Raw genomic sequence first — 6812 nt, 5'->3', positions numbered from 1 at the left:
AGAAAGCCGTCGAAAAAGGTTACAAAATTCTAAAAGTGTTTGAAGTGTGGCACTTTCCTAAAAGGTCTGATAAGCTTTTTACGAGATATATTAAAATGTTCCTCAAGACCAAACAGGAAAGTTCAGGTTATCCGTCCTGGGTCGTTGATGAATCATTTAAGTGTGAGTACATTCGCAAATATAAGGAGAACGAAGGGATTACGTTGGATCCGAAATTTATCACTGTTAATCCTGCCAAAAGATCCGTGGCTAAACTCGCACTAAATTCGTTGTGGGGTAAGATGTGTCAAAGACCAGACAGATCAAACACGACCTTAATTCGCAATCCTGCCGAGTTTTTACAGTTCATGTTCTCCGATATTTATAATGTGAGTCAGTTCTCTTTTTTGAATGAGGAGGTGGCGATGGTACAGTGGCGTTACGCAGACGAGAGATTGATTAAACCGCTAAACGCTAATGTATTCATCGGCATTTTCACTACAGCGTACGCTAGGCTTGAGCTGTACAATTAGATGGATCGAGTGGATCAGCGTTGTTTGTACACAGACACAGATAGCGTCATTTTTAAAAGTAAGGAAGGTGACTGGATGCCGCCCTTAAGCGATTACTTGGGTGGTCTTACCAGCGAACTAGATGATGGCGATCAAATCGTGGAATTTGTAAGCGCAGGTCCTAAAACCTATGGTTACAAAACCATGAAAGGAAAAACAACCATGACAGCTAAAGGCATTACTTTAAATTGTATCAATTCTGAAATTGTTAATTTGAAATCACTAACAGAACTGGTGTACGAGCGAGTGAAAAATCCGGATCATACAGGTCATCTCGTAACCACGCATAACCAAATCGTGAGAGATAAAAAGGGGTTTCATTTGAGAAACAAATCACAGTTGAAAAGGTTCAGGGTTGTGTACGATAAGCGTGTTTTATTATCTGATTTTACAACTCTCCCTTACGGCTATTAAGACTATTCTTGTATATATGTGTATATAGTTTCTGTTGATGTGTTTTGTAAAGGAAAATATGAACGTGACTGCTTTTGACGCTAGGATGCAACTTCCCTTTTCATGTATTGTATGTGGACCGAGTAATAGTGGAAAATCTTTTTTTATCAAAATGTTGTTGGAAAACTGTAAAGAGGCAATGTCGGTTGTTCCGGAAAACATTGTCTGGTGTTATACGTGTTGGCAGCCTCTGTACGATGAATTATTGACCAGAATAAAAATAATTTTTCTTCAAGGAATCCCTGATTCTTTGTGTGATGACGAACTATTTCCTCCAAATAAAAAAAACTTGTTGGTAATCGATGACTTGATGGAATCCGCCAGTAAAAATGACGAAGTAGAAAAGGCTTTTACAAAATACACACACCACAGAAATCTGAGCGTCATCTACCTCGTTCAAAACTTGTTTTTTCAAGGAAAGACCAGTAGAACAATCAACCTGAACACAAACTACATGGTTCTTTTTAAAAACCCCAGAGATAAATTACAGATCACCATACTGGCTCGTCAAATGTATCCGGGTAACAGCAAGTATTTTTTAGAATGCTTTCTCGATGCCATCTCTAGACCTTACGGGTATTTATTTGTTGACCTGAAAGCACAAACGCCAGAAGAACTTCGTCTCCGTTCAGGGTTGTTTCCGGGGGAGAAACCGGTTGTGTATGTTCCGAAGAAGAAGAAAAAACTTTAAAGTATCGACAACAAATGTCTGAGCGATTGAAAAAAACCCTCCCGTTGCTGAATTCATTACACAGGTCTCCATCCCGAAGGAGAAAGGATATATTACGCGATGCGCCCACAGATCTCATCCTGAGCATATGTGAACTAGCTTTAAACGTCCTCAGGGGAAACATACCACTGACAACAAAACAGTACAGGGTTTTTAAAAAACAAAAAAAATGGATCAAACTATTTGCTGATAAAAGAGCATCCGTTGAAAGAAAAAGGAAAGTTATTAATCAATCCGGAGGATTTCTTCTGCCTTTGCTCAGTGTAGCCATTCCTTTTATAAGCAGCTTAATCGCGTCCCGCAACAATTAACATGGAGACTGCTGAGAAAATATATTTAGTCCCTCAACATCAGATCGATAAACTTAGAAACATCGCCGCGGAGAAGGAAACCATAAGAAAGACTGTTGAAAACAACTTGGACGATGCAATACGTGGTATTTTATCAAGGACTGATCTGAACGAATACGATAAGGCGAAACTCTACACGTCTGTGCTGCAAAATTTTTAAAACTTGGTTAAAGTAGGAGAGCAGGAAACCGCCCAATTGACCCTGTCTCTACCTAAAATATCGGAAAGCAAAACGGAAGCAGCTGTGACCGAACCCCCCAAAGACGAGATCGTGCAAGAGGTCCTCGCTAACATTTCTGCTAGAAACAAAAGAAACGCTTCGTACGTTATGGAAAAACTTTAAAAAGCCAGGGCTGCGTGGAACGATAGCGGTGAATTTATTTTTAAAGGAAACACTATCAAAGGATCTCACATGGTGGATTTGCTAAAAAATCTCACGGCCCCTCATCAAGTATCCGACGAACGGAGGCCTTTAGGTTGGAAAGAGTTCTTACATACAGTAGCCAACCTAAATATACCCTTTTCAGAAATACCTAATGGCGGTGTTCGACGCAAAATATCTGACATAAAAAGATCTAAAGATATCTCTTATCTTGTTTCCCCAAGTTTCACCTAAAAGCAAAGACTACGATTCTGAGCCAGTTTTCAAATCCCCCGTTTTTAACCGTACTGACTGGTTTGGTTTTTGAAAATGACGAGGGACAAAGAATGTTATGTTATGTTACCCTTTATTTCAATAAAATAACTTTTGTTTAACATTTTTCTTGTGAAGCATCGTCATTTAACATTCCACTACATATGTAAATGAAACATATCTAGAGAGTTAACACATTGTACACATGTAATTGAATGCTTTTTATTTACTCTAGGGTACATTTTTTTAACGAATGACACAACAGTGTTATCATTTCTAATTAAATCTTTGCTATACATAGACATAATACGGTTAAATGAATAACCTTTAGCTTTGTGACAGAAAAAACACACAGTGTTGCCCGCAACAAACCGACGTAAAGTTTTGAACTTGTACAGGGTTATATTTTATTTTGCAACAGTTCTTTGTCAAAAAATAATTAATCGATCGAGGAAAGAGTTCGTAGTCTGGAGGGTTTCCGTACGAGTCAAAAAATTCTCCTGTGTTTTCGTCATTAAGGCATAACGCTAGCCAGTGCTCACCCGGCATGTGTCTCGGATGTGTGTTTACGATGAATAAAGCTGGAAACTTTCTCAGAGTACTTGTAGGTAGCTCGTCACAGGCCATCACGCCATGAAATATTTTATCTATTTCAGGACAACTTCTCATAACCTCCGTTAGTTCTCTGGTATCCATGAGTTACTGGTAATCGATGAGCACGTTTCTTCGATTGTTTATTTCTAGAATGCTGTCAAAACTGGCATACACTATTAGATTCACCGTGATCGGAAGTGGTTGACGAAATCTGAGTTCCAATCGCATATTGCCCGATTTTATTAATGACAAATGTTGCCCACAATCGTCATCGGGATTCAGGTTGAAAGCGAATAAAGTATATCCGTTCAGGTACTCTTCTCTGTTTATCGACAGTGCCTGATCTTTCAGCTGTTTTCCTGATGCTAAAATTAAAGAATGGAATTCACGGACCACGTTACCGGACTGAAAAACAGGCTGAAATGGCTTTGCAGGATATTGCGTACCATCTACGTACAGCGCGATAAACTCTGCATCGTAATGTTTAAAATTAAAAGGGTTTTAATTGTACGACCCGCTGAATGCATCGTTGTCTACCATCCCAAAGATAATGGTTTTAGGTAAGGGACCGAGGAAAAGGTTCTCTTGTGAACAAATGCGGCTCCCTGCAGCTAGACTGAAGGTCTTCAAACAGACTCTTTCGATCGGATACTTGGCTGTGGTGGTGAGAAGTGCTTGTCCGTGACCGATTTTTACAGACGGTGAGACGGTTACTTTCTTCACAAAAAGAGAAGCGTTGAGTATTTTCAGATTGAAATTTGCATTTCCTTCCTTCATCAAACAGAATTCAGCTTTGCTGCGAACCATTTTAATCCTCAAATCGATCCTGTTCAGTAAAAGTTTATCCTGAAAAAATATATCCGAGTGAATGTGTCCAATCAGGTCGAAGGTGTTGCTTTCAGCACTGAAACTGGCCCTTTTTTTGAGGCCTTCGTTTCGTCCGTCCGGGTCTGTGGCGTCCATATGCCCCGCTGTGTCTTTGTAGAATAGCCCGGTGCAAAATTGTGTTTCCAGTGTATCTTTTCCATAGTTGATAAGACTTTCAAAGGTGGCACGCTATGGGTATGTACTGCTAGATTGAGAAATAAGACGATCCCGAGCATGACATCCACTTGTGAAAAAAGTGAGGCTACGGGGTAGTTAACGACCCCAACTTTTGCATCGTTAGCTATATTGGAACCGTCGGGGTTCACGATTTTACAGGTCAGATGTAAAAAAGTGTTGTTCAAGTCGAGGTAATCCTCCCCGTTTCCAGCCACGTAGAACTCCAGGGGCCCGTTGTCCATAAGAGCGGAAAGTGGTGGTATTTCGACATAAGTGTACTTTTCGATACTCGTTTGGGTAAAAGGTAATGTGAAAATATCCAATTCTGTCTTGGTACACTCTGAGGATAGACTGTGTAAGAACGCCATGATGTTAGAAAATGTTCAGCCGATTTCTCTTGTGAGAGATGTAAAGGTGCCTGTTGCCTCTCTGCTCGGTCTTTTTCACACTGTTCTTGATTTTAGTAACCTTACGTCTTTTATTAGGAACCACATGTTGACGCCCTGGGAGCCTTTTAGATTTTTTACGCGCAATCAACGCAAGCCCCGATCCGTCTTGATTCTGAGCTTGTGTCTTGCTCATAATGTTGTTGAATACGTCACTTACGAACCCTTTAGCAGCTGTTTTTAAATGAGGCTTTGCAATAGCAAAACCCCTTTTGAGGAACGGAACCGCCATTCTAAAAAGACCCTTGAACAGTCCTCCTAGCCCCGACCCATACATGGTGGGGGCGCCTTGAAACCCAGGAAGGCCATTTCCAGCCTGGTCGACATAATAATCCACGTAGGTCTGCGGATGAACGTAGCCCCTATCCATCATTTTACATACGGAACGAATGTTTAGCGGGTCTAAAGTGTAGTTTAGCAATAAATTTCCCGTAACTAAAAGGTATAGGCTTGTTCTGATCCGTTTTGACTTCGATTACTATATCGGTAATGTGGTTCTTGGTGAGAGGTATGTAATGCAACTTATCATAAGTAATTGTGACGACTTTGTTGTTTTCACCCGTTATATGTACGCATCTCAGTAACGGAGCAAAACTGTCACCAACCCGTTGATACTCGATAACGTCTGTATATACATACATCGTATAAAAGCCTGCGTGAATATCAGAGGGGTTAGGCGCTTCTGGTTCTCGTTCCGTTATCGGAACACCGGGGTTCATACCGAGCATATATGCTAATTTTCCATTAGCTTTGAACGCAAAGTGTTTTTGGGATACGATGCGTATTTAATTTTTCATAGGGTTATTGAATAGCTCTATTCCGAGCTCCAATTTCTTTATGTTGTTGTTGATTTCACTAACCACTTCATCGATATTTTTATAATATCCTGGAGTGATATTAAAGTTACTGTTTTGTATTCTCTTTCCATCCCTCTGAATAATATGACACAAACTGTCTTCCTCCGTTAACGAGTACCAACTCTGGATATATTGAACCTCTGCGAGCGAGACTTCCCATATTCCGTTCAAATCGATTGGTTTGGCGAATTTAGTAGTGTAATGCGAGATCTTATTATTAGGGTAAATATCCAAAGACGCGTTGCTTGGAAGGGTCACAAAGAATCCACACTCTTCCATGGTTTAATGAGTATAGTTTTCAGTTTTGTTCACGGCGATCCTTTTGTTATGTTAACTACGTCTTCGACCGGAACCCACGAATTAAATTTATCGGGCCAACCCACCCATTTCACCAGGCAGATTTTTTTTTTCTGGTTTCGGATCTTTTCAGACAAGATTTTCTCAATTTTAAACGTCTTGTCCTTACCGATAATGATCTTTTGTAGCTCGGGTTCATAAAATGTTCCGTCAATTTTTTCACCATCATAGTCTTGTAATTTATACACTGGGGGATCTCTCGGTATCCGTTCGGAGATTGTAAAATATTCATCCGTAAAGTTTTGCTCGTATCCTTTCTCAAACTGTCTTTTTAAACGAGAAATTCTAACGATATCACCAACTTTAAACTTGAAATTTAGTTTCTTTAATTTAGGTGTGAACAGTCCGTAGAGGGTTTTAAATACTCTGAAGGAATTGGATTCGTTGACCTCGGCAGGTTTCATTTTGATGCTGGAATGGTAATTGTGATTGTACGCTTGAATCAAATCCTGAACTATGTCGATGTATTTTCTCGTGTTAAAAGCGGTAAAATATCTCCACATCCTGGTCTTTAGCGTTCTGTTGAACCTTTCACACACCGATGCTTTTTGCCCCGTACCCGTAGCAAAGTGAATAATGTCATGTTTTTTCATTAATGTTTGAAAATTTTTGTTAAAAAACTCCTTCCCTTGATCAGTTTGTAGTTTTCTGGGGACCCTACCTTCATTTAGAATGGAATCAAAAGCTTTAGTTACTTCGATTCAGGTCTTGTTTCGTAACACACATACCCAGGCATATTTGGATAAAATATCTATACACGTGATCATAAATTTCGCATTGTCGTTACTCTCTGACA

The sequence above is a fragment of the Ictalurus punctatus genome, unplaced genomic scaffold (genome assembly GCF_001660625.3).
Source record: "Ictalurus punctatus breed USDA103 unplaced genomic scaffold, Coco_2.0 Super-Scaffold_100074, whole genome shotgun sequence".
Lineage (NCBI taxonomy): Eukaryota > Metazoa > Chordata > Actinopteri > Siluriformes > Ictaluridae > Ictalurus > Ictalurus punctatus.
The sequence above is the reverse complement of the archived record's forward strand: the minus strand, read 5'-3'. Positions refer to the sequence as shown.